The following is a 21,676-nucleotide window of genomic DNA, read 5'->3' on the forward strand; positions in this document are numbered from 1 at the left end:
AATGAAAGGACCAACAGTGGATGAGATGGCCTTTCACTCCATTTTTGCCATCAGCACTGATTATTATTCCACTTTTTAGTGTCATTCTAGTCAGCCAAAAAATAATGTCAGGGTATATTAATTTGCATTTTTAATTAGTAAGATTGTGTATTTTCAAATACATTTTGTGAGCATTCGTTGACTTTTTTTGCTACTGTGAAATACTTGTTTATATCTTTTGCCAGATACAGTTACTGTGAATTACTTGTTTGTATCTTGGGATATTCATCTTTTTCTTTTTTCTTTTTTTTTTTGAGATAGAGTTTGGTTCTTATTGCCAAGGTTGGAGTGTGGTGGCACAATCTTGGCTCACTGCAACCTCCGCCTCCCGGGTTCAAGCGATTCTCCTGCCTCAGCCTCTTGAGTAACTGGGATTACGGCATCCACCACCATGCCCAGGTAATTTTTTGTATTTTTATTAGAGATGGGGTTTCTCCATGTTGGCCAGGCTGGTCTCAAACTCCTGACCTCAGGTGATCTGCCCGCCTCGGCCTCCTAAAGTGCTGGGATTACAGGCGTGAGCCACTGTGCCTGGCCAATCTTTTTCTTACTGATTTATGAAAACTCTTTATATTTTAAGGAGACAACCTCTTGAAAGATTACTCAAATATTTTCCCAGGGTTGTTTTATTTTGTTTATGTCTCTTGACTTTGTTGTGTGTTAATTTTTTTTAATTGACAAATAAAAATTGTATATATTTATGGTGTACAACATGATGTTTTGATACATGTATGCATTGTAGAAAGGATAAATTAAACTAAGTAACATCTCTATTACCTTACACATTTATTTTTTGTGGTTGGAACATTTAAAATCTCTCAGCAGTTTTCAAGTATACGATATAAACTATAGTGACAAGATTGTACAATAGAGCTCTTGAACTTATTCCTCCTGTCTAACTGAAAGTTTATATCCTTTGACCACCATTTTTTCAGTCATCGCACTGCACAGCCTCTGGTAACCACTGTTCCACTTTCTGCTTCTGTGAGTTCAACTCTTTCAGATTCCACATGTAAGTGAGACCATGTGGTATTTGTCTTTTTGTGCCTGTCTTATTTTAACTAGCATAATGTTTATAAGATTCATCCATGTTGTCACAAATGATAGGATTTCTTTCTTTTTTTTAAGGCTTAATAGCAGTCCATTATATAAATATACCATGTTTTTTTTAATTCATTCATCTGTTGATACACACTTAGGCTGCTTCCATGTCTTGGCTGTTGTGGATAATGCTGCAGTGAACATGGGGGTGCAGTATCTCTGACATACTGATTTCATCTTCTTTGGATATATGCCCAGAAGTAGAATTGCTGGGTCATATGGGAATTCTATTTTTAATATTTTTTCGTACTCTTTTCCATAATGGCTATACCAGTTTACATTTTCACTAACAGTGTACAAGGGTTCTCTCTTTTTTTTTTTTCCCACAACCTAAACAACACTTGCTGTCTTTCATCCTTTTTGATGTAGCTTTTTTTTAACAGGCATGAGGTAATATCTCCTAGTGGTTTTAATTTGCACTTTCCTGATGATTAATAATGTTGAACACTTTTTTTCATCTACTTGTTGGCCATTTGTGACTTTGTTGTGATTTTTACTGTTGAGGAATTGTCAACAGTGTTTTAGTCATTCTGACTTTTTCTTCATGGCTCTGGTGGATTGTGTCATATTGTCATACATAAGGAGAGAGGAATTTATGAACATGATGAACATAATGGAATGTGGCTCCCTTCCTTCCATTCTCATCTCTGCTCTGTTAATTGACCTCTGGTTTCAGTGAGTGGCTAATGTAACTGAAGCCCCTGGCTCTCTACTGGAAGTGAATATAAAAGAAACTGGCACTGGGCTTTCTTTCCCATGAACATTTTAGAGACCAAGCCACAGACTGAAGACCAGGAAATTGTGGATCTTTGGATAAGCTTAGTCTCAATATTTTTTTATTTTAGAAACAGTATAAGACCCTTTCTCAAATAAATAAATAAAACTTACATGGGTAAACAAAAGGCCAAGAACAGTGAAGGCAATCTTGAAGAAGAACAAAGTTAGAGGAGTTAGGATTTAGCCTATAGAAGACTTGGCAGACTTTTTCAATAAAACACAAGATATCAGATATTTTAGACTTTGCAGGCTACATGGCTTGCAGACTGTAATTTGCTGACCCCTGCTCTATAGGGTGTCCAAATTTCTTGTAAAGTCGTACAATTAAAAAGGGATGTGCAAGGATGGGTAAATAGACCAATAGTACAGAAAGTCCAGAAACAGACCCACACATCTATGTCCTACCAATAAATGGTGCAAGTCAATTAGATATTCACGTGGGAAAAAAATACTACCTGGGCGTGGTGGTGAATGTCTGTAGTCCCAGCTACTTGGGAGGCTGAGGTGAGGATTGCTTGAGCCCAAGAGTTTGAGTCTGTAGTGAGCTATGATTGAGCCACTGCACTCCAGCCTGGGCAACAGAGCAAGACCCTGTCTCCTGAAACAAAACAGAACAAAAAACCCAATCTTGTATCATACACTAAAATAAATTCCAAGTAGAATTTTAGATCCAAATGTTGAAGATAAAAAAATAATAATAAAGATTTAAGAAGCTAACATGCCTGCCTTGGGAGTAGGAACAAATATCTCAAATAGGAACAAGAAACGGTCATCATCAAGGAAAAGTTTATAAATTGGACTACTTTAATATTAGAGACTCTATTAAAAGTTATCAGTAAGAAGAGTGAAAAGCAAGAAGACACAAAGTGGGACAAGGTATTTCCTCCCCTCCCCTCCCCTCCTGTCCTCTCCCCCTCCCCCTTCTCTTCTCTTCTCTTTTCTTTTCTTTCTTTTTTTTTTTTTTTTTTTTTTTTGACAAGAGTCTCCCTTTGCCACCCAGGCTGGAGTGCAGTGGTGCAATCTTGGCTCCCAGGAACCTCTGCCTTCCAGGTTCAAGTGATTCTCCCGCCTCAGCCTCCCGAGTAACTGGAACTACAGGCACAAGCCACCACACCCGATTAATTTTTTATATGTTTAGTAGAGGCGGAGTTTCACCATGTTGGCTGAACTAGTTTCGAACTCCTGAGCTCAAATGATCTGCCTGCTTCCCAAAGTGCTGGGATTACAGGCATGAGCCACTGCGCTGGGCCAGGACAAGATATTTCAACACATATAACTAATAAAGCGTTCATATCTAGAATCTTTAAGGAGCTTCTATAAATCAGTAAGGCTAAGATAGACAACCAAATAGAAAATATGCTCTCAAAAGATATCTAATTGACCAATAAGATGCTTAACATCATTAGTCATCAGGAAAATGAAAATTAAAACCTCAGTAGGATACTATTACTGTACACCTGCCAGAATGGCTAAAATTCAACATCTGATGATATGCAAGGTTGACAAAGATATGGAGCAACAGGAGTGCTCTTACATGCTGGTGGAAATAGGAATTAGTGTAACCACTTAGGAAAATTCTTTGGCAGTTATTTCAGTTATCTATCACTGTATCCAGGCCACTCTCAAAGTTGGGGAAATAATTGGCATCCTGTTTTCAGATAATATTTAGAGCAGGGAAAATGAAACTATTATTTGAATGGAGAAATTTAGGAAAATTTTCACATTAACAAAAGAAAAAAGTTGGAAAGAATGGCAGTTTGACTAGCTCAACACAAATAGAGGGAAGAAGAGGAAACATACAATAATAAAAGTAAGGGGAAGGAATAAGATTATATCAATTATTAGACTAAATGTGAGCAGACTGAATTTTGCCATTAAAAAGGGTATGTGAGGTTGCACGGGTGGCTCACACCCGTAATCCCAGCTCTGTGGGAGGCCAAGGCAGGAGGGTGTCTTGAGCCCAGGAGTTCGAGACTAGCCTGGGCAACATGGGGAAACCCCATCTCTACAAAAAATAAAAAATAAAAATAAATAAAAATAGCCAGGAGTGGTAGCATGCATCTGTAGTCCCAGCTACTCTGGAGGCTGAGGTGGATTGCTTGAGGATTGCTTGAGTCCAGGAGGTGGAGGCTGCAGTGAGCCTTGGTCGTGCCACTGTACTCCAGCTTGGATGACAAAGCAAGACCCTGTCTCAAAAAAAAGAAAGAAAAAAAAGATGTGTCAGACTGAACTAAATAAACCTCTGGAGAATAATGTTTATAAGCAATTCTCAAAGCAAAATGAGTAGGTGAAAATAAAGCAGAAATGAAAGAGCAGGAAAATAGCGAAAAACAAAAACAAATTTCCTCAAAGCAGAACAGCATTAGACAAAGTGGATTTCAGGTTAGAAGCACTAAGTGAGGTAAAGAGACATTATATACTGATAAGGGGCACAATTTATGATCATGTATGAACCAAATAGCATCAAGTATCATATCAGGCAAAAACATAAACAAAAACTATTAGTAATATAAGGTAAACTTGGTAAAAGTTGAGCTATTGTGAGGCATTTCAGTGTATCCTTACAGTATTGAATCTAGAGGAACTGAATAATCAGTAATGATAACAGTACTATATTAATATATTATCTGAGATTTACTGGGTGCTTACTGTGTGCCAGGCACTCTTCTAAGTGTTTTACAGTATTAAATCATTGATCCTCATAAAAAACTTATGATACTCAACAAAAAGGCATTTTTCCCGTGAAGATATGCAAATGGTCAATAAGCACCTAAAAAGATGTTCAGCAGCATCAGTCATAGGGAAATGCAAATCAAAACCACAGTGAAGTACCACTTCACACCCACCGGGGTGGCTGTAATAAAAAGATGGACAATAACAAGTGTTGATAAGGATGTAGAGAAGTTGGAAGTCTCATACATCACTAGTAGAAGTTTAAAATTATGCAACTGCTTTGGAAAACAGTCTAGCATTTCCTGAAAAGGTTAAACATAGAGTTACCATATGACACAGCAGTTCAACTCCTAGGTTTATACCTGAGATTATTGGAAACATTTGTCCACAAAAAAACTTGTATGTGAATTCTCATAGTAGCATTATTGTTAACAGTTAGAAGGTAGAAACAACCCAGATGTCTATCAGCTGATGAAGGGATTAATGAAATGTGGTTTCTCCACACAGTGGAATATTATTTGGACATAAAAAGGATACATGCTACCATATGGGTTAACCTTGAAAACATTATGCTAAGTGAAAGAATCAAGTTATAAAAGACTACATATTTCATTTTCATGAAATGTGTAGCATAGACCAGTCTATAGAGACTCAATGTAGATGAGTGGTTATTATGATTTAGAGTTGGGTGGGAGGGGGTAATTAGGTTTAAATGCTAATGGGCAGGAGGTTTCTTTTTAGGGTCACGAAGATGTTCTAAAATTGATTGTGATTCTAAAGTCAGATTTGCATAGCCTATGAATTTATAAAAAACCATCGAATTGGACTTAAAAGTATATACATATATTTTTTTTTGCGGGGGGAGGGTTGGGTGCATGGAGTCTCCCTCTGTCACCCAGGCTGGAGTGCAGTGGCACGATCTTGGCTCACTGTAACCTCTGCCTCCAGGGTTCAAATGATTCTCCTGCCTCAATCTCCTGAGTAGCTGGGATTACAAGCATGCCCCACCATGCCTGGCTAATTTTTGTATTTTTGGAGTGACGGGGTTTCACCATGTTGGCCAGGTTTGTCTTGAACTCCTGACCTCAAAGGATTCGCCTGCCTCAGCTTCCCAAAGCACTAGGATTACAGGCCTGAGCCACTGTGCTGGGCTGTAAATAGATATATTTATGATATGTGAAATATGTTTTAATGAAGTTGTTATCGAAAACAAATTACAGTTATGTTAATTGACTTTAAAGGAGTTCTGCAAGGTACATTTCAGTAAGGAAAGCAATATGCTTTATTTTGTAAAATAGTGACATATGAGCATGGAATAAATATGGAAGGATATATAATAGGTTGCCAATTTGGGTTATCAAGATAGGAGGGTGCTGATATGGGGGAAGAGGGATTCGAGGGGAAGGAGGTAGCAATGAAATTTAGGAAAAGAAAACCTGTATTTAAATAAAAAGCCATGATGTGTCATATCTCTAATTTACTTTCAGATGGTTCAGCAAGACAGCATATATGCATACATAATTACATATATACACACATATAGATGGATAGATAAAGCAAAGATGGCCAAATGTAACAATTGTTGACTCTATGTGGGGGTTATATGGATAGTTATTTTACTAGTCTGTCAAATTTTATCTGTGTTTGATAGTAATAAAAAATCAGGGGTAAAAACCCCACCAGAATGTTTTCTGTGATCACATTATTGTAATATTTAAAATATTTACATATTTAAAAATTTTAGTCACACTTAATAAGCAGAAAAATGCCTTAAACATTTCAAAATTATGAAATTATTTTTCTAGTCCTTTTGCTTTTGTTTAAGTTAAATTTCTAGGCTGTTTGGAATTTCTTTTTTTTTTTTTCTTTTTTTTTTTTTTAGATGGGGTGTCATTCTGTCACCCAGGCTGGAAGTGCAGTGGCACAATCATGGCTCACTGTAGCCTCGACTTCCCAGGCTTAGGTGATTATCCCATCTCAGCCTCCCGAGTAGCTGGGGCTACAGGTTGCCACCACACCTGGATAATTTTTTTTTTTTTTTTTTTTTTTGTATATTTTGTAGAGACAGAGTTAATTGTGTTGCCTGGGCTGGTCTTGAACTCCTGGGCTCAAGTGGTTGGCCCACCCCCACCTCCTAACATACTGGGATTACAGGGGTGAGCCACCGAGCCTGGCCTGGAGTTTCATAATCTATGTTTATTAATTTTGATGTGGTTTCTTTTTGATCCATTACTTTTTTTCTAGGTAAACAGTGGTATCATCTGGAGATAATGCTGGTTTTATGATTCCTTTCCAATATTTTTGCCTTATTGCATAGGCTAGAATATCTGGAACAATTTTGAATGATGATGAGGGTAAACGTCCTTATTTTAAATTTTTAATGGCAGTCTTGTTTCAGTTTCAAAGTTTTATGTTTTTTGATAAATATTATTGATTGGGTTAAGGACATTTTCATCTAACATTAAAATAGTTGAGTGAAACAGAGTACCCAAATCAGAAAATTAAATGAAAAAAAAAGTGATGAAAAGCAATCCTAAAATGTAGAGCAAAAATAATACCCAAAGGTAGAGGGTGATAATCAGCCCACAGGACTGATAGAAGTTCTTACATTCAGGCAAAAACCCTGTTAGTCCTAGATGTATACCAAATCAGTATGTTAGAATAAAACAACAAAGGCTGGGTACGGCGGCTCACACCTGTAATCCCAGCACTTTGGGAGGCTGAGGTGGGCAGATCACCAGAGGTCAGGAGTTCGAGACCAGCCTGTCCAACATGGTGAAACCCTGTCTCTACTGAAAATACAAGAAAAAATAGCTGGGCATGGTGGTGGGTGCCTGTAATCCCAGCTACTCGGGAGGCTGAGGAGTCAATTGCTTAAACTCGGGAGGCAGAGGTTGCAGTGAACCGAAATTGCACCAATGCATTCCATCCTTGGCGACAGAGTGAGCCTCCATCTCAAAAAAAAAAGAATAAAACAACAAAAACAGATGTTACAGAGCCTGTGAGATCTGAGAAATACTGGGACATCACTGGCATGTGCCCAAAAGAGTTTCACTGAATAAATCTTGGGGTCGATGTGTGTTGGAGATAAGAGCTCTTCTACAAGGAAGTATGCCTATTTGCCAAAAATAAGCAAATATATTTTTCTTAGCACTGCTTTAAGGAACGTTCGTTTTGTTAAAGGTTAAAATTACTGGATGGGTTAGTTGCCTTGCAAGTATACTTTTGTGGAATGAATATGAGTGTACTCTTAATAAATCTATTGATATTCATCATATTTTAAACTGAGTTCATATTTCCCAATATGGTCAAGAGTACAGACCATGAATATGAAAATATGCTGATGAAAATATGAATATGTTCTTAATGAATATATTGATCTTTATTAAATTTTAAACCAGGTTCAAAAATGTCCCAATATGGTCAAGAACATAGCTCATGAATATGAATATAAACTTATGAAAATGTTCATGAATATATTCATGTTCATTAATTTTAAACTGTATTAAAAAGTTTTCCCAATAGGGTAAAGAAGAATATATTCATGAATATATTCATAAAGAGGATATATTCATGAATATAATCATTATAAAGAATATATTCACATTTATTGAATATTTTCACAAAGAATATATTCATATGAAGACTAAACTACTCTACAACTCTTTGCGTTTTACAAATTAGTTTTTAAAATCCTGCTATGTAGCAAAGTGTAAATCATTCTACTAAAATTTCACTGAAATCTTCAAAAAGTGAAAAAGTATAAATTTGGTATCTTCAGCGAATTGATCTATTTATGAATTGGCTCCTAGTGAATAGTTCTTGGCAAATTAATTTAGAGCCCTCTCTCTCTGCATGAGATGAACCATTATTTATTACAGCATCTGCCCTGGGAAAACCAAGAGAAAAAGAGGGGGATATTGAAAACAGCTGGGCTGAGTGTTCAGAACAGGCTGATTAATAACACTAAAGAAATAAAGATTCTTGTTAGAAGGAAGGCCTACAAGCCACTGCATGAGATTTAAGGACCACAGTGCTCAGGCTGGTGAGACTGGTATGGCAGGCAGTATTTTGGGGCTGAAGAGTTTAGTGTAGTTACCATCTGCAGAATGATACAAGTTTAAGTTTACTCATAATAGAGAGAAACTGGAAAATTACATGGCTTGCTTTGGGAGTTCCTCACTTCATTTTGTTTTGGTGTTTCAGAAAAGAAATTCTGAGGCTTTAGACAGTTTGCTACCCACAGATCTCATAAATCAAGCATTCTTCGTGACCTGGATCTATCTTGAGCAGATCAAAGCTCTGAGCAGCTTGAATAGTGCTCACCCAGAGGCTTACTGCCAGTAACAACCCAAATTTCTTAGCCTATTTGTTTTTGTTGTTGTTGTTTGTTTGTTTGTTTTAAAGCAGCAGTAAAACACATTGTGGGTGCACATTTTTTGGAAAAACCAAAAGTTCAAATATTAGTAAAATATTTGGACTTAACATTTTATGGGCACTCAGAAGTAACCATCAACTTCACGTGTATCTCTGAGCAAAATATTAACCACTAATAACCATTAGTAAATGGATGCTGAGTGGGCCAGATCTTGCTGACACCTTGGTTATATGGTGTTTTGTGTGGGATATTAGTTTTCTGAGGTTTGTACTAAGGAATTTGTAAAATGCTTAATTTTATCATTAACTTTACCATTGAGCTTCTGAGCTTTTTTTTTTTTTTTTTTTTTTTTTTGAGACCCAGTTTTGCTCTTGTTGCCCAGGCTAGAGTGCAGTGGCATGATCTCGGCTCACCTCAACCTCTCCACCTCCCAGGTTCAAGCGATTCTCCTGCCTCAGCCTTCCTGAGTAGCTGGGATTATAGGCATGCGCCACCATGCCTGGCTAATTTTGTATTTTTAGTAGAGATAGGGTTTCTCCATGTTGGTCAGGCTCGTCTCGAACTTCTGACCTCAGATGATCCACCCGCCTCGGCCTCCCAGAGTTCTGAGCTTCTTAAAGTCAATACCCATGTCCAATTTATATTTGCTGTGCTATTGCATCTAGCACAATTTATTGTGTGTAGAAGATGCCTAAAGTTTATTTTTAATGAATACATATATGAAATGTCTGTCATGGAACTATCTATTTTCCTTATATTTGTATTGCTATTTTGCCCATTAACTAGAGGATATGGATGGTAAGCCTTGTCTATGTCTCTGTTTTCTTAATAAAGATGCCCTTTTTTCTTGTATATCCAACCTTCGTGCACTAAAATCCTCTTTCCCCACAGCTTCACAGAATACTAGATTAATTGTTTAGCCCTTTTCTTATCTGTAGCCTTCTTTACTATAAAGTGGAGGGAAAATGTTCAGTGATTTGAAAAGTTTCAAAATTTTTCTGTACTATTAGACTTGAATGAATGTCAGATCTGAGAGGGCCCTGCGAGACCACTATTCAATCCTTTTGTTTTACTCGTGAAAAACTCAGAGTTCTAATTGCTTTCGCACTGTAACTCATGCCAGGCTATTTTGTAATTGCTTAGTTGTTGGCATTTCTAGCTAGACTTTAAATTCAGTGGGAATAGGGACCACATCTATCTTATTTACTGCTGTATTTCTGACACAGCACAGTGCTTAGAAGAGAATAGGTGTTCAGTTAATGGTTCAGTTAGGAATAAATAAATAAATAAATGAGTCAAGATTGGTGAAGGGACTTGCTCAAAGTCATGTGACTATTTAGGGGGCAGCCCACAGTTGCTGAATCTCAGTTAAGCACATTAAAAGTCAGAGCTTTGTAATCTACTCTGCCATCCTGGAGAGAGTCAAGGTCAGTGGAAATGACTAATTTTTCTTAAGTGTGTTTGTTAAGCTCTGCAACTTATACATTTCCACATGTTGGCTTTCAGTATACCGGAGACTGCTATATAGGAAAGCAGCTGACCAAGGCAATGTAGAGGATGTGCTGCCATTATTTTTGCCTGGAGCCTTTTTCAAGAGGCACTTCTACTTTTCAAAGCAGTGAAACTTCATCTTAGGAAAAGAAATTTTCCCCAGCTACAATCTAATTTTTAATCTTTTTTTTTTTAATTTTAACTTTCCACACTATACCATCATATTAATCTTATTTTTAAATGTATTGTTTCTGAAATCCTGAGTGCCCCAGCGATCAAAAACTCTGCTTAGGATTCAGTTCATTAATGTGAGGGCTCAGACTCCTAAGGTACTTATAAAACCTCAAGGACTATTGATACTGGTCATTTGTGAATTCAAACAGAAACTTCCAGAATCATCATGACCTTTTAAAGTTTCATCCTTAGTTTTTCTGGTCTACTGTTGACCTCCATTAATGATCCCAAATCTGCTTGTTTTGCAGAAAATAAAATGTGTACGTGGTCACAGAAACGGTTATTACCTGATGATCTTTAAGATCTTGGAGTATATAATACTGTGGGTCATTGATGTCTTTTACTGTTAAGTTCCCCATCAGTACCTATATTCACCTTTTGACTGCATGGTAAATGGCTTTGCTTATGTATGAACTTAGGTGTTTGTAATGAAGTCAGAATTTAAACCATATTGAGGGAGAATGGGAAAAAGAATAAGACTGGAAAGGAAGAAACTGTCAAGTCAGGGTTTGGCTTTTCTTGTTATATGTCATTCTATTAAAATATGTATATTTTTGTACTTTTTTTGAACATATGAAATGATCATATTTTACTTGACATTTATCACTTATTTAGCAGCAGAAAAATACATGTAAATGGAAATGCTATCATCCCTTTGAAACATGTCCTTTCAACACTTAGGATTCGTGCTATTTGCCAGGAGGGAGTTTTTCTACTTACAGAGCATCCGGGAGATGAATTGGAAAGGCAGACTTCTGGTCTGGTTAGCACTTTCGTTGTTTTTTATTTCCTTTTTGGGTCCCATATTCATGAAAGATTTGTCTTAGCATTTTTAGATAAATATTTCATTAGTGATACACAGGTTTGTTTGGTTTTTTTTTTTAGTGAATTGCAAAGAATAATGGCTGCCATTCTTGGATTTTGGCCTTTATTGATTTGGATATTATTGATGTGTGAAATATATAAACTTGTCAGATGCTTTGTGAGTCTCTCCTGATCTTAAGGCATTTTAGAGCACCTAGTAGTAGAGTGTCCTTGAGTTAGCTAAATTTATACTTATTTTGAGGCTGGCAAATTTGTGTAATATTGATGACCTAGAAATGAGATAGGAGTTCTGCAGGACTGGTTTCACATGATACAGGTCGTAAAGACCCCACTGAAATAACAGGATGAGGTAAAGAATCTGGCCAAAACCCGCCAAAACCAAGATGCCAATGAAAGTGACCTCTGGTTGTCCTCACTGCTCATTATATGCTAATTATAATACATTAGCATACTAGAGGAAACCCCCACTAGCACTCTGACAGTTTACAGTCATCATGGCAATGTAGGGAAGCTACCATATATGGTCTGATGGGGGAGGAACCCTCAGTTCCAAGAATTCCCTGCCCCTTTCCTAGAAAACTTATGAATAATTCACCCCTTGTTTAGCATATGATTAAGAAAAACCATAAAAATAGCCAACTAGCAGCCATCACAGCTGCTCTTCCTATGCAGCTGCCACTCTTTTATTCCTTTGCCTTTTTTTTTTTTTGTGACAGTCTCACTCTGTCGCCCAGGCTGGAGTGCAGTGCTTTCTTAATAAACTTGCTTTCACTTTACTCTGTCTGCTGGCTCTTGAATTCCTTCCTGTGTGAAGCCATGAACCCATGTGGCCTCCCAAACTGAACTCCAATTTTGAGGTTTGCCCTGTAGAAAGGAATATAGTTTGAATTGAACAAATATTATGATTGTTGTATATTATATGCTTCTGCTGTACTGAATTTTATGTTTCTCAGAGTTCTACGTCTTCTCTTACCTGGAATACTCTCACTCTCTCTGCCCTGTGTAATTTAATCATGGTTATCCTTCAAGTATGAACTCGTCTTTTCTCTAGGAAGCACTCCTTGACTCATTGGGAACTAGGTTAGCTACTGCCTCTCTGTGCTCCTTGACACCCTGAGCTTTCCCATCAGAGTTGTAAACCAGAAATAAAAAATATATATATATATTTTTTGAGACAGTCCCGTCTGTTGCCCAAGCTGGGGTGTGGTGGCGTGATCTGCAACCTACGCCTCCTGGGTTCAAGCGATTCTCCTGCCTCAGCCTCCCGAGTAGCTGGGACCACAGGCGCATGCCACCACTCCCTGGCTTGGCGCGGAAGCTCACTCCTGTAATCCCAGCATTTTGGGAGGCCAAGGCAGGTAGATCACCTGCAACCAGGAGTTTGTGACCAGCCTGGCCAACATGGCGAAACCCTATCTCTACTAAAAATAAAAAAAAAATTAGCTAGGAGTGGGGTGCGCGCCTGTGGTCCCAGCTACTCAGGAGGCTGAGTCCTGAGAATCACTTGAATCCAAGAGATGGAGGTTGCAATGAGCCACAGTTGTGCCACTGCACCCCAGCCTGGGTGACAGAGCAAGACTCTGTCTCAAAAAAAAAAAAAAAAAAAAATTCTAAGTCTCCCCAACTAACTGAATGGACCCCTTTTCTGGGACAAGGGCATTCCAAAGTTAATCTGAAAAACTAGTTCGGGCCATGATGCGGGGTTGAGGAGTCAGACATGCTTCATTATACCCTCCTCCCTTTGGAGTTCAGACACAATTGGCCAGCATTAACATTAAAATAGAGACCTTAAGACTGACAAAACAGACTCTTTGTAGCAGTAAGATACCAACATGACAAGGCGCTGAAAGAAATTGAAGTATTTTACCCCAAAATATATTTCTTTGACATATTTTGAAATGACCCTGTGAAGCTGTCTCTTGTGGGGAAAATCTACATTCTGTAGAAAATTCCTTCCCTTTCCAGATCTTTCCCTGGTCCAGGAGAGAATTAACTTTAGAGTCTCTGGCACCTTATTAAGTCTGATTAAGAAACATTTACAATCTGTTCTCTCTGCAGCCTGCTGCCTGGAGGATTTGTCTGCATTATAAAAACCTTGGGCTTCAGGACCTCTTATCTTAACCCAGATACTTCTTTCTGTTGATTCCAGGTCTGTAGATAATAGCTTAACCCTTTCAACCAATTGCCAGTCAGAAAATCTTTTTTTTTTTTTTGGAGACAAGGTCTCGCCCTTTCTCCCAGGCTGGAGTGGCATCATCTTAGCTCACTGCAGCCTCAACCTCCTGGGCTCAAGCAATCCTCCCACCTCAGTCCCCCAAGTAGGTGGGACTACAGGCAAGCGCCACCACACCCAGCTAATTTTTTTGTTGAGATAAGTTTCACTGTGTTGCCCAGGCTGGTCTTGAACTCCTGAGCTCTGGCAGTCTGCCCACCTTGGCCTCCCAAAGTGTTACAAGTGTTAGCCACTGCGCCCGGCCATTCAGAAAATCTTTGAATCTACCTATGACCTGGAAGCACCCTCTTCGAGGTGTTATGCCTTTCTGGACCAAATCAGTATACATATTACGTGTACTGGTTGGTGTCTTATGCCTCCCTAAAATGTATGAAACCAAGCTGTAGCCTGACCACCTTGGGTACATGTTCTTAGGATCTCCTGGGGCTGTGTCGTGTGCCATGGTCACTCATATTTGGCTCAGAATAAATCTCTTGAAATATTTTCAATAGTTTGACCCTTTGCGTCAACATATCCAAATCAGGCTATATTGTTATTACTTGTTTTGTTTAGATTTTGAGCTACTAGATTGTAAGCTCTGTGAGGACAAGGAACGTGTAACATTGACTCTTTGGTGTCTTGGCATAGTATTTGCTACATAGTAGTCTTAATGTTTTTGGAATAGATGAATAATTTCAGCATCTTGTTTTTCCATATATTTTTCAGCATTGCTACAGGCTGAATATAATCATATTTAAAGATAAGGTCCTTAAAAAGGTAATTTATGTTAAAATGAGGTCTTTAGGCTGGCCCCTGATCAATATGACTGGTGTCCTTATAAGAAGAGGAAATTTGGATAGAGATTTGTACAGGCACAGAGGGAAGACCATGTGAAGACACCAGAAGAAGACAGTCATCTAGGAACTAAGGAGAGAGGACTTGGGATAACCCAGTCCTGCTGACAGCTTGGTCTCGGACCTTTAGCATTCAGAACTGTGAAAAAATAACTTCCTGTTGCTTAAGGAATCCTGTCTGTGGTATTTTGTTATGGCAGCTCTAGCAAGCTGATATAAACATAATAGCAAATATCTGGATGACTATATAGTGTTTAGTTTTCTGACATGTCAAGAAAAATATTTCATTCAAGATGGTAACGACATATGCACCTTTATATTGCTTGACAAATAATAGAAACTCAGTAATGGCATTGTGGAAAAGGACTGTAACAAACATATGTTTCCATATCCTCATTTCTCTTTCTCAATAAAGTTCAGATTACTTCCCTTGGGCTTTATAACTCTCCGTGCTATTACAAGCTATTTTTCATAACTTGTATCTTGCTACTTCCCTTAGCCTATTCTAGTCTCAAGGAAATGAAAGTGTTTGCTGTTTTCTGTATATCCTTAACTTCCCACTTTCTTGCCTTCACTCATTGTTTATGGACTTTCAACACTGCTTTGTTCTATTCATTTAGTTAGTCCACAAATATTTATTGATGCCTCAGTGTGTGCTGGAAACTGGGCTAGGAGCTGAAAGTATAATGATTAATAAAACCATAAGCCTTCTGCTGAAGGAGCTAATACTCTGGTAGGGGTAGACATTTAAGTAGGGTAACATAGGGCTCCAGGGAAGCAATGGACCAAGCCTTCGGTGGGGCGAGGGGAAGAGCTGCAGAAATGAGTCTAAGTCAGTGGTTCTCAAATGGGGATGAAAAGGGAGGAACCATTTGACAATGTCTGGAGACATTTTTGGTTGTCACGACTTGGAGGTGGGTGTATGCTACTGGCATCTAGTGGGTAGAGATGCTGCAAAGCATATTACAGTGCACAAGATGGTCTCCCACAACAAATAATTATCTAGCTCACAAAGTTGATAGTGCTGAGGTTGAGAAATCCTGCTGTAAATCAGGTTGTAAAATTTGAGTAGGAAGGTGTTTCGCCAGCCAAAGAATGGCAGCATTTGCAAAGATCTACTAGAGTTGAGATACCATGATTTGGCTAACTGGACTGAGTTTAATGTGGCTGGAGCTCAATGTTTGAATGGGAAGGAATTAGGCTTGAGAGGTAAGCCTGGCAATGTTCAGATTTAGAGGCCTCAGAGCCACGTTGATAATTTGGGATGTCTTCTCTTTGGCTGTTTGGAGCCTTTGATGGAGAGTTTGAGGTAAATCTGTTGATAAGTAACTAGTAACCATTCTGAGTATATCTGCAGACACTAATGGTAAAGCACTATGGCTGAGAATAACTATTCTAGAAAGTCTGAACTCCGGGTTACCCATCTAGTGAGGATCACTGATAAATCTATGTAAGGGAGGATAACTGCTACGGTTTGAATGTGTCCCCTACACATTCTGTTACTGAAGGGGCATTTAAAGTGAACCCACTTGAAGTAGGGATACAAATTTTATCATAGAGAGTGAGGGAACTTGACTGGGGCTTTGTGTTGGGGTCCTCAAGACCACCTCAGGCTCAGTGATTCACTAAAAGGACTCACAGAACTCAGAAAGCTGTTATGCTCACAGTTCTTGTTACTACAGCGAAAGAATACAGATTAAAATCAGTGCAGGGAAAAGGCAGATGGATGAAGTCCTGGAGAACCAGGAGTCAGATTCCAGGTAGGCCCTCCCAGTTGAGTCACATGAGGATTGTCTCCCAACGACAATGCGTGACAAAACATGTGAAGTATTACCAACCAGGGAAGCTCACCCAACCCAGGTGTCCAGGGTTTTTATTTGTCAGTCATGTAAACTTGTATCACCTGTGTGAACCTGTGCGACTGACCTTGGTTACTCAGTCTCTAGCTCCTCAGAGGCCAGACAGGTACAGTGTGGCTCAAGGCTACCAGCAAAATACTCTTATGAGGAAGATATTCCACAAACTCAGAGGTTCTCTCTCAGGAGCCTGTCATGGGTCAGCCCTCCTTTCTTTGAATGAATGGGGTTTGAGCAACCCTGGCCTGCTGAATTAACACTTTACCGCATAGTTTTTGTTTTGTTTTTTTTAAGTTAGGGAGGTTATAGTTTTGTTTTTCCCTGCTTTACTATGAGTTTTGAAAAATTGTGTAAAATATATATAATATAAAAGAAGTTAATAATTTTAACTGTACAGTTCAGTAGCATTAAATGCGTTCACATGTTATGTAACTATCACTGTCATCCATCTCCAGAACTTTTTCATCATCCCCAAACTGAAAATTTGATGTGTTATTAAAAAATAGCTCCCCATTCCCTGATCCACCAGCTCCAGGTAACCACTGTTGTACTTCTGTCTCTTTGAATTAGGCTGCCCCAGGCACCTCATATGTAAGTGGAATCATACGGGATTTGTCTTTTTAACTAGCTTCTTGCACTTAGTATAGTGTCTTTTAAGTTTCATCCATGTTGTTAGCCAGTATCAGAATTGTATTCCTATTTAATGTTGATATAGCACAGGCTTTAATTTGAAAACATAAACTGAAGATGGTAAAAAGTATTTTTTAAAAATCTTATATTCAACAAAATTTACATAATTGAAACTGTGCTAATCCTTAAAATGTAAAAGAAGTGACTTGAGTACTCATTTTAGGGACATAGTTTTTCTGACAAAATTATATAAGAATATAGTATCCTTTACCAGGTCAAGAAGAGAGGGATGTTTTTGCGGAAATGTCTCCTGGCTTCTCTAGTTTTCCCAGGGGCCTCTCTTAGTTCTTAGAGAGTTAATTCATTCTCTTTTGAAGTACCTGTTGTATCATCCTTGAGAATTCTCCACAGTTGCTCTGTGGTCTAATTGTATCTGGTCTAACTCTGCCGGACATTCCTTTGTTAAAATGGCTTTGCATGTGATTAAAGCGGTTCTCTAGCATTGTTAAGTGACTTGTTCAAATCCTGTATCTTTGGTGGTTTATAGTTTCAGTTTATGTTCATCCTACTTGTATAGTCTCATGTTTGCAGCATCTAAAAATCAGAGTGACATAAACAAGTTCCCAGAAGTAGATACTAGGTGGGTAGTTTGAATGGGGACTGGTCAGCTCATTGGTGAATAATTTGTGTGTGACAGCTTTTGCCTCATGATTATAGGGTCATGGTTAATGAGCATCTGGACCATGAGGATCCCTGTACTTTTATTTGTGAGAGTATTGAGTGTTTGCTTAACAATCTGATAGAGAATTTAGTTCACTTACATGTCCAGGGCCCAAAGTGAGTAAATGTTCCTCACAGAAGTCTCTGGAACATGCTTCTTTAAGTTGTCGTAATTTAAACTCTCAAAAAGTTGGGTGGACTGACAGAGGATTAAGAATCTTTGGTTTTAAACCTTTACCGTTCTTATTTTTAATGCTCAGTCAGCTTACACCGTGTTCATAGTAATCCACTCTCAGTGTTCACAGGCCTAATATATTAACTATAAATAGAAAAATAGACTGCCAGCCTGTGGGAACCAGGCCTATGCCAGGGAGGGTCATTATAAGAGGCAGTCACTTTTCACTTGAGAGGTTTAAAAACTGAAAATGGTGGATATTTTTTCCTCATATCCTCATGAAACAGTGATGCTTAATGTTCAAATATAACACAGGATGATTAGCAAGAAATCATCAACATAGGTGAATTTGGGATTACTCACTTAAAAACAAGGAAAATGCTCCTCCTTCCCTCTCCAGTGCCTTAGTCAGATATTCTGGGGTTGCATGTGTAGGGTGGAACATTGTCTACAGCTCGGGAAGCGAGAGGGAGGAGATATCCATTCGTGATCATCTTCAACAACTCTTAGCTCCAAGTTGGCATGCAGCTGTGTACAATTCAAGTCGGCATGGAGCTGTGTACCATTCAAGTTGGCATGGAGCTGTATGCCATTTCTTTGGAGTAGTGCAGCACATCATGCCTTTATGATGGGGAAGAGCCGGGAGCACTGAGCCTGGTGTGCGCACAGGGATGCACACTGCATCACTTGAGAGATGGCAGTGGTTAGTAGTACTAACTCCAGGTTAGATCACTTTGGTTTGAATCCTGATTCCTTCCCCCATCCCCTGACCTCCCCTCCACACCGTTTTCCTCTCCCCTCCTCTCCCCTCCCCTCCCCTCCCCTTCTTTTCCTACTTTTAGACAGGGTCTCTGTCGCCCAGGCCAGAGTGCAGTGGTATGGTCATGGCTCACTGTGGCCTTGACTTCCTAGACTCAAGCATTCCTCCTGACTTCAGCCTCCCAAGTAGCTGGGACTACAGGCGCATGCCACCCCATCCAGCTAATTTTTTGATGTTTTTTAGAGATGGGGTTTTGCTGTGTTGCTCAGGCTGGTCTCGATCAAACTCCTGGGCTCAAGCCATCCTCCTGCTTCAGTGTGCTGGGATTTCCGGTGTGAGCCACTGCACCTGGCCCTGGTTCCCTTATTTACTAGCTTTGTGACATTGGACACATTTCTTAAACTTTCCAACTGAGTTTTCTTATCTGTAAAATGGAGATAATAATAGTACTGCCTTATAAAGGTGAATGTGTTAATATTTCTGATGTGCTTAGAATAGAGCTTGGAACAACATAGTAAGTGCTACATTACACTGTGTACTGTTATCTTTATTGTTAACTTAATTTCTCAGGGGAGCCTTTGAAGGCATTTCTAAATAGGTCAAATCTCTGCTTTATAAGATCTAATGACATCACTTATCACAGTGTTGATAATAAGTACCAGTGACTAGGTTTCTTTGTTTCATTATGGGATTAATCAGATACTTTCTACATAAACGAGAGTAAAAACCATGTTTATTTTTTGTGCGCATTGTTCACAAGGCCTGATAAGTGTTCAAGAAATATTTATTGAATGAATAAATATTTTCACAGTTATAAAGTAGTTCAGCAATAAGATATAATTTCACTTCTAAAACTAGCAAAGATTGAAAGAAATAATGCCATCATACCTAGGCAGAGAGGTAGGAAATAGATGGTATCATGTACTGTAAGTAGGATCAGTCTGCAGCAGATCCTGGCTTAAAGGCAGTTTGACCAAAAGAACTACAGAAATTTCTTCTTTTGATTCTATGTCTAAGCATTTATCAAAATGACATAGAGGTATGTAAAAAACGGTGAATATACAAAGATGTTCATGAAGGCACTTACATTAGTTAATAATTAGAACAGCCTGGGTGCAGTGGCTCACGTCTGTAATCCCAACACTTTGGGAGGCCGAGGCGGGCGGATCACCAGGTCAGGAGTTCGAGACCAGCGTGACCAACATGGTGAAACCCCGTCTCTACTAAAAATACAAAAATTAGCCGGGCATGGTGGTGTGTGCCTGTAATCCCAGCTACTCATGAGACTGAGGCAGGAGAATCGCTTGAACCTGGGAGACAGAGGTTGCAGTGAGCTGAGATTGTGCCACTGCACTCCAGCCTGGATGACAGAGTGAGTGAGACTCCATCTCAATAATAATAATAATAATCATAATCATAATTAGAATAGAGCTAAACAAAATGTCCAAAAGTAAAGGATTGGTTAATTATAATATATCCATCATTAAAAATTATGTAGAACCATGGTTCTTAAATGCACATTCTTATATTGGCTGCAAACACTAGATAAAAACACAGATTCCCAAACCCAACCTCTTGGTCGGTGACTCAGAATCTCTGTGGTTTTGCTAAGAAACAGGTCGTATATTTTCTAACAAGAATCCTGGGTGATTCCACTGCACAGCCTGATTTGGAAGAACCCTAGATGATTTCACTGTACAGTCTGATTTGGAGCCACTGTTACAGTGTGTGCATTGGCTCCTAGTCAGCTGAGCCCAAAGGTCTTAGAACCAAATGAAATGACAAGTAAGAAAAAAGAGTTAAAATCTGTGAGGACTCTGGAAAACAAGAAAGGAGGACTTCAGAAGAACTAAAAACAAAAATACTGCAAGAAGGGAAAAAGATTGAATCAGATTCTGACGACACAGAAAGCTAATTAGTGCTGAGCACCTAACACAAGTCAAAGAAAAGTCTTCTCCCCTAACTTTATCCCTCCCAGAAAAATCAGTGGGTGAGTTCTTCCAAAAGGAACATAGACTGTCCCCAAACTGGAGCAGCAAGGCCTGGTTTGGAGGTGGTAGGCATGGTTGCTTGTTCCATCTCCTGGGCACAGAACATCTGTCTTAGAGCTTACTTCCAGGCAATATTTTGAAGGAGTGTCTTATTAAGAGTGTCATTTATAGTTTTAGTTGCCATAGACATTCCTGAGATCCCATGAGCAGAGGCCAGGCAAGTGGGAGAGTTGAGGAACAAGTAAGACTGAGACATTGCACTATACAGAGTGGGTGATCATGGTGTTCACCCTCCTGCCTTGATAAATGCCTCTTGGAAACCAAGTGTCTCAGCTCCTTTCTGCTGCTGTAACAAAATATCTGAGACTGGGTAATTTATAAAGAACAGAAATTTATTTCTCACATCTCTAGAGGCTGGAAAGTCCAAGATCAAGGTTCCAGCAGGTTCGTTGCCTTCTACTCCATGGATGGCATCTTCTCACAATATGCTCACAGTATGCTCGCATGGCAGAAGGGGCAGAAAAGGGACAGACGCTGTGCCCTCGAATAGCAGAAGGACCTAAGCTAGTTTCCTCCAGCTCTTTTGTAAGGCACTAACCTATTCATAAGAGTGGAACCCTCATGACTTAATCGCTTTTCAAAAGCCTTCGCTTCTTGACCCGGCGCGGTGGCTCCCGCCTGTAATCCCAGCACTTTGGGAGGCCGAGGCGGGCAGATCACTTGAGGTCAGGAGTTTAAGACCAGCCTGGCCAACATGGTGAAACCCCGTCTCTACTAAAAATACAAAAATTAGCTGGGCCTGGTGACGCGTGCCTATAATCCCAGCTACTTTGGAGGCTGAGGCAGGAGAATCACTTGAAAACCTGGGAGACAGAGGTTGCAGTGAGCCAAGATCGCACCATTGCACACTCCAGCCTGGGGGACAAGAGTGAAACTCTGTCTCCCAAAAAAAAGGCTTCA

General features: G+C 39.2%; 1 protein-coding gene across 4 annotated transcripts in view; it reads left to right on the forward strand.

The window, feature by feature from the left end:
- KIAA1958 (KIAA1958 ortholog) overlaps positions 1 to 21,676 on the forward strand; it is a 175,480-nt gene that overhangs the window by 43,768 nt on the left and 110,036 nt on the right. Inside the window, exon 2 of one of the 4 annotated variants that reach the window (XM_063650292.1) lies at positions 301 to 438. The exons of the other annotated variants lie outside the window; for them this stretch is intronic. The gene's annotated coding sequence lies outside the window, so the exon portion shown is untranslated. The remainder of the gene's footprint in view (positions 1 to 300; positions 439 to 21,676) is intronic. 4 annotated transcript variants of the gene reach the window in all.

Source organism: Pongo pygmaeus, chromosome 13 (assembly GCF_028885625.2).
Source record: "Pongo pygmaeus isolate AG05252 chromosome 13, NHGRI_mPonPyg2-v2.0_pri, whole genome shotgun sequence".
Lineage (NCBI taxonomy): Eukaryota > Metazoa > Chordata > Mammalia > Primates > Hominidae > Pongo > Pongo pygmaeus.